The sequence below is a fragment of the Triticum dicoccoides genome, chromosome 6A, assembly GCF_002162155.2.
Source record: "Triticum dicoccoides isolate Atlit2015 ecotype Zavitan chromosome 6A, WEW_v2.0, whole genome shotgun sequence".
NCBI classification, from domain to species: domain Eukaryota; kingdom Viridiplantae; phylum Streptophyta; class Magnoliopsida; order Poales; family Poaceae; genus Triticum; species Triticum dicoccoides.
In genome coordinates, this window is record NC_041390.1 from 74279813 (window position 1) to 74285931 (window position 6119).

Below are 6119 nucleotides of genomic sequence, written 5' to 3' on the forward strand. Positions count from 1 at the left end.
TAAGACTTGTCGCGAATTTAAAAAATCGTCCAAAATTTCGAAAACATTCTAAAGTTAAAATAATATCAACAACTTATAAAATGTTTCGAATTTTAAAAAATGTCAGAGGTTTGAAAGACGTTCATGATTACATTTTTTTATTAATTTTAAACAATGTTCTATGATTATAAAAATGTTAACGAATTAAAAAATATTATTAAATTTTTAACAAATGTTCACCAATTCATAAAATGTTTAAAAATCTCAATAAATGTTCACGAATTTTAAAAATTGTTCCCAAAGTCAAGAAAATGTTCAGGAGTTTCAAAAAATATTCACAAATTGTTTTTCATGAAATTCCAGAAATGGCTCGGAATACAATGTTAGTGGATTTAAATATGTTTGCGACATACAAACATGTTCTCAAATTCAAAAATATTCATGAATTCATAATATGTTTGCAATTTCAAAAGCTGTCTCGGAATTGAAAAAATATTTCATGATTTCAAAATTCTTCGTGAATTTGGAAAATATTGGGTGTGTTTAAAATAAAAAATATGAAGGAAAAATAAAATAGAAGAGAAAACCAGTACAAAAAGACAGAGAAAATAACACAGAAATAATAGAAAACCAGTTTGTGAGAAAAAAGACACGATCTGCCACGTGGGCAGGCCCAGTTCTGTGCGTATGGGTACATGTTGTATGTTATTTCTGAGTTTGCCTAAAAATATGCTTTGAATTTCTAAAAAATGTTTGTGGATTTTAATACATTTTTCAACTTAAAATATGTTCAAAACTTGAGTCACTTATTTTGGGACGGAGGGAGTACTTTTTGATACATCATTTACCTTTTTCGAAACAGGGAAAGTTCATTTTTCTGCAGAACCAGTTGCTACACGGAAAGAACTTCTCGGCAAGTCGCTTCCAATCATCAGCTTCACAAATAAGGGTGTGGACAAGACCAAGTGAAGGGCATGAAGTCAAATTTTGTTGCTTAACTAGATCATTGATGGCGCACGTTGCCGCGCCCGTCTATCTGTATAATAAATATATGAATGGGGAGGCTTTCTTCTCTTCATGGCGTTGGGTATGCATTTTCCTTCTGGAAACAGCCGGCCCACGAAGGCCTACGTGCGAACGAGGACCCAATCAACCACACACATTCAATTTTGTCGCCGGAGTAGCTGCCCAGTCCGTAGGTGCAGCAGAGTTTGATTGAACGGCTGAAAACGTCCAAAGCTGAAGATCCGACGGCTACGAATGCTAATAGCCTGAGATTGCGGGAAAGGTGCTCGGTTATAATGTATCTAGATGTACCGGGTGGATGATTGACATGCTGCGTGGTCTATTTGCTCTTCTAGCCTCCTCTTATTTTGTGCGTAAACTGTGTGCTCTGTAGTAGGTGTAGTCATGCACCGCGTGGCGCCTGCTGCGTGGACCTGCACCGCGTGGCGCCGTTGTCCTGCGACGGCCTCCGGCGAGCCAAGCACCGCCAGGCGCCAGCTCCGCCTCCAACGCCCATCACCTCCTTCCTTTCCCCCACACCCTGAGCTCCCCCAACCTTGTGCCAGACGCACGCCATGGCCGCGCTCTCGCTATGGCTTCAGCACCGCATGGCGTGCTGGGCAGCTGGCGCCTCCTGCTCCTCCGGATGCAGGGGGAACGGGAAGCCGCCATGGCGGTCCACGACGCAGCGGTGCCCGACTAGGTCCCTCCTCCTATTTGCACGTCAGGGGAACCCGGCGGCCGTCCAGTACGGCACGAAAGCCTGCAGGTTCAACATATGTGTGGGACTTCACTTAGTCACTAGATCATTGATGGCGCGCGTTGCTGCGCCCGTCTACTTTGGCTCTTACATGTCTTAGGGATACGAAGTAATTTGTATTACATGTGTTTGCAACGTTTTGTAATATTGTGTATATTGCAACTTTTGCTGTCCCCATTATTTTCAAAATAATGTTCATTGAATAGAGGATTTCAATTGGTTTAAAAGAAAGTGACATAAGAGAAGAATTCAATTGGTTTGAAAGAATGTAGCATGTTTTTGTTCTTAGGTCTAATGGACTTGTAGTTGATTCGAGGATGTGTCTTAGGTGTACATGTAACTTGATTGATTGTGACAGTCTCAATGCATTTATGATATTTGTGAATGGGACATTAGAAAATTTCTAACAAATAGAGATTACACTACCCCCAACTAAGAGGAATTACACTCATCATGTTACAAAGAACTGAGGATAATGTGATCCAACTTAAAACTGACGCTTAGCTATTGCTTTCTGACTTCAACGGTATGACCTTGATCATGCAGGCTACAAGTCGCCTTGGATCAACCTCATGACCTTACTTGAGGTCCTTTAAATTCTAAGTGTTGTACATGGCCAACACATTAAAGTTTGTTTCAAGAAAAAGGAGTAAAACCAGAGAAGGAATCAATATGTTGATTGATGTTCAATGTGTCATTAGATTCATGGTATTTGCTTTGAGCATTCCTTGGATGGGATACATGTCCTGATTGATTCATCTGTACGAAGGGGGGAATGACTAAAATGTGCTGGATAAAGTGGAGAAAGGGTGTTCAAAGGGAAAGGCACAACAGGAAGCATTAGAGTGGATCCAATAATTGGTACCTTTGAGAATGAATCAGTGTGTTCATCGATGTTTGGCATGTGATTATGAGTCATGAACTTTGTTTTGAGCAGTCCATGGAAGGGATACATCTCTAGACCGATTGATCTGCACAAAGGAAAAAATGTTTGAATGGAAAGAGACAAAGATATATGAATGGATTCTAGATGTGGTACCAGTGAGTAGTAAATTGTCTGAGTGTTTTAGTGTGTATACTGCTAACATTGTGTATAAATAGAGAGATGCCATGTGAGTAGTCAGGTTAAATGATTACCAGATTGTTAGTTGGTGGGCGGATACTAATGCAATACTACTTTCTAAATTATTGTGTGTAACTGAAGAGTGAACAATTATTTTTTGTTATCCGTTCTTTATGACTATCTTGATTCGTAAACACATCATGATGTGCACGAAAAGAAAAAAAGAGGAGACATTTTGTATCCAAGAAGGAACACCAGGAGAACATGTCACAACTCACAAGGAAGAATAACAATCTATATAGAAGGGCGCCAAAACAGCGAGTAATTCGAAGTTTTACTTACATGGATTTGAGCTTGAGAACGGAAAACGCTTACTTGAAAATCATTCAGGATTGCCTTGGCTACTCTCAGTCTGAAGCTCCTTGCATCTTGATAACTATTCAGTTGGAAATATTCTTCTATAAAGTGGCTAGTCTCAACACAAGAAGTTGGCACTGCAAGACATGAAAGAATGAAAATGACAACATCATCGTTCTTTTCTTGTTTCTTAATAGAGTGAATTCCGGTTTTTACCCCCTATTTTGACATTTTTGACACTACTTACCCCATTTAGCGAAATTTCATCCATTTTACCCCATTTAACAAAAGTTCTGCCATGATTTACCCTGTTTAAAATTTCATGAGTGTTCTAACAGACAGGTCCCAATTGTGAAGTCTAGCTGACATGCCACATCGATGGTTTTTTCCTGCTTATTTTTCTCTCTCGTGAACCAGTCCTCACGGCTTCTCCCGACCGGACCGGCCCGATGGAGGTCACTTGCGTCTCGTCCAACGCATAATGCCTGAGTCGACCACGCTCCTTACTCACGCCTAATAGATTGCATCGCCCGTCCAGGCTTCTTCCCACACATACCCGTCAGGCTCGCTCGAACTTATGGCTAGGGATTGTCAGGCAACGGCAGCGGCGTGATTTCATACCTCCTCGAGCGGCATTATATATGGTCGTGACATCAAGGCAAGAAATGACCCCGTGGAATCCGGCTCCGTCAATCTCGCCGACGTCTGGGCGCGACATCAAGGCAAGAAATGACCCCATGTAATCCGACTCCATCAAGCTCGCCGACGTCGGCGTGGGCGCGTCCATGTACATGCCCCCATCAGGTTGTGCTCGGTTGCAGATCTATGGGGGCCGCTCGTCCAACAAATCAGCGAGGTTGGTGAACAAGCAAGCCCTCACGTCGTACCCCATTCCACATGATTTTGACCATCTCCATCATATGTGTATTATGAAGTTTTCCTGACTCATGCATTGGCCGGTGAGGCGTTTGATTCAGACAGAATTAAAATGCTTATTAGAAGATCACGTGTATACATATCACCCATCTATAACTGACGTACATTGATTTAAAGTTTTTTCACCATTTTGAATATTGTTGAAATCCTTTTTTTTCTTTGTTTGCAGCGTGTGTGTGATTCGAAGGAAGGCGAACAATGTGTGCTATGAATATTGGAGGCCAGAGTGGTGCGGCCCAACTTACGCCTTGTGCGTTGGACGCGAGCGACCTGCTCTGGCGATCATATCAGGCCAGCCCAGTCGAGCGAAGCTGCGAGGACTGGTTCAACGTGGAGAAAAATAGGTAGGTAAAAACTGTTGATGGGGCATGCTAGGTGGACCTAACAATTGGGACCTGCTCATCAGAATGCTCGCAAAAATTTAAAATGGGTAAATTGTGGCAAAACTTTTGCTAAATGGGGTAAAATGGATGAAATCCTGCTAAATAGGGTAATTAGTGTCAAAAACATCAAAATAGAGGGTAAAAACCAGAATTCACTCTTCTTAATATGGTCATCTACATGATCCATAAATGACACAAAAAATTTCCACGACATGAGATTTCCTACTACTGCAGGGGTTTCCTACTAAAAGACCAAACAAACTGGAGCCAGGTTAGAGAATAGTAGAAATAAGGACAAGATATGATGATCCTCTAAAAAATATTTAGCTTCAGTTTAGGCTAAAAATCAAGTGGTTTCGGTGTAATCCCTATTCCTATCAGATTCAATGTTAGAGCAAAAATATGTACTCAAAATTAAGATGTCATCATAAAATAATCTACAGTAGCATGCAAGGTATTCAATAGTATTATATCAAATAGGTTATTTAGCACAAGATAAGATCACGTGAGGGACTTTTAAGACTGATTGTGGATGCCATTCAAATTTCTATTGGGAGGATACCATAATGAAGTACAACTCCAGATTCATCTACTCCAATTCGTCAAGAAAGTTGATTGTATACCAACAGAGGAACTTGATTGTATACCAACAGAGGAACTGAAGATACAAATTAGGTCAATGTGAATATGAGCTTACAAATGTTTAGTTTAGTGTGCAGGCCACCTTATCTAAATTTAAACCCTCTTGGCAGAAAAAAAAAGACGTGGGGAACTGCAAAACTTACAACACCAAACCCTTGATCTAAGGATCCTGTAGTTTTGATTCAAAAAGAAGCAAGCAACATTTCTGGTAAGCTGTACATAAGCATAAACCATCAACCATATCCACAAGTGTTTATAAAATGCATATGCTGGCAAATTACAAAGTAACATGTGTTAACAACCTCTCGAAGAGAAGAAAATTACTTGTAACAACAAGAGTTTTTCTCTTATTTCCAAATGTTTCAGTGATAGGACACCGTTCGTCTCCTTGCTCAAGTGTTTGGCAGCAGGCGCCTCTCCGGCCGGCGGTACATTTGCTGCTCCGCTCCCAGTAGTCGAAGGAAGGACGTCGCAGTCGCTGCTGACGCATCACTACCTCCAGCCCCCCACCTCCCCCTTTTGCTCCACCCAAGTTTATGGATGCATAGAACTAAAACACGTTTATTCGCAAGCTTTCTGAGCAAGAAAGATTCTCTAACTAAGCATGATGAGTTAAATTAGGCCACCTCCATTTCTGCACTTTCAGAAGCATCCATGTGCTCAAACGCCATCCTTGTCAATGCCTGTATTTTGTACGATTGCAATCAAACATTCAGCAATGCTATAGATGTACTTCCTCCGGTCCTTTTTACTCTGCATATTAGGTTTATCTGAAGTCAATCTCATCCAACTTTGACCAAGTTTATACAAAAAATTATTAACATTCACATAACAACACATTTATTATTAGATCCATCTCAGAATATATTTTCATATTATATTTATTAGATGTTATAGATGTTAATATTTTGTAATATAAATTTGGTCAAACTTAGCAAACTTTGACTTCAGACAAAGCTAATGTGCAGAGTAAAAAGGACCGGAGGGAGTATTA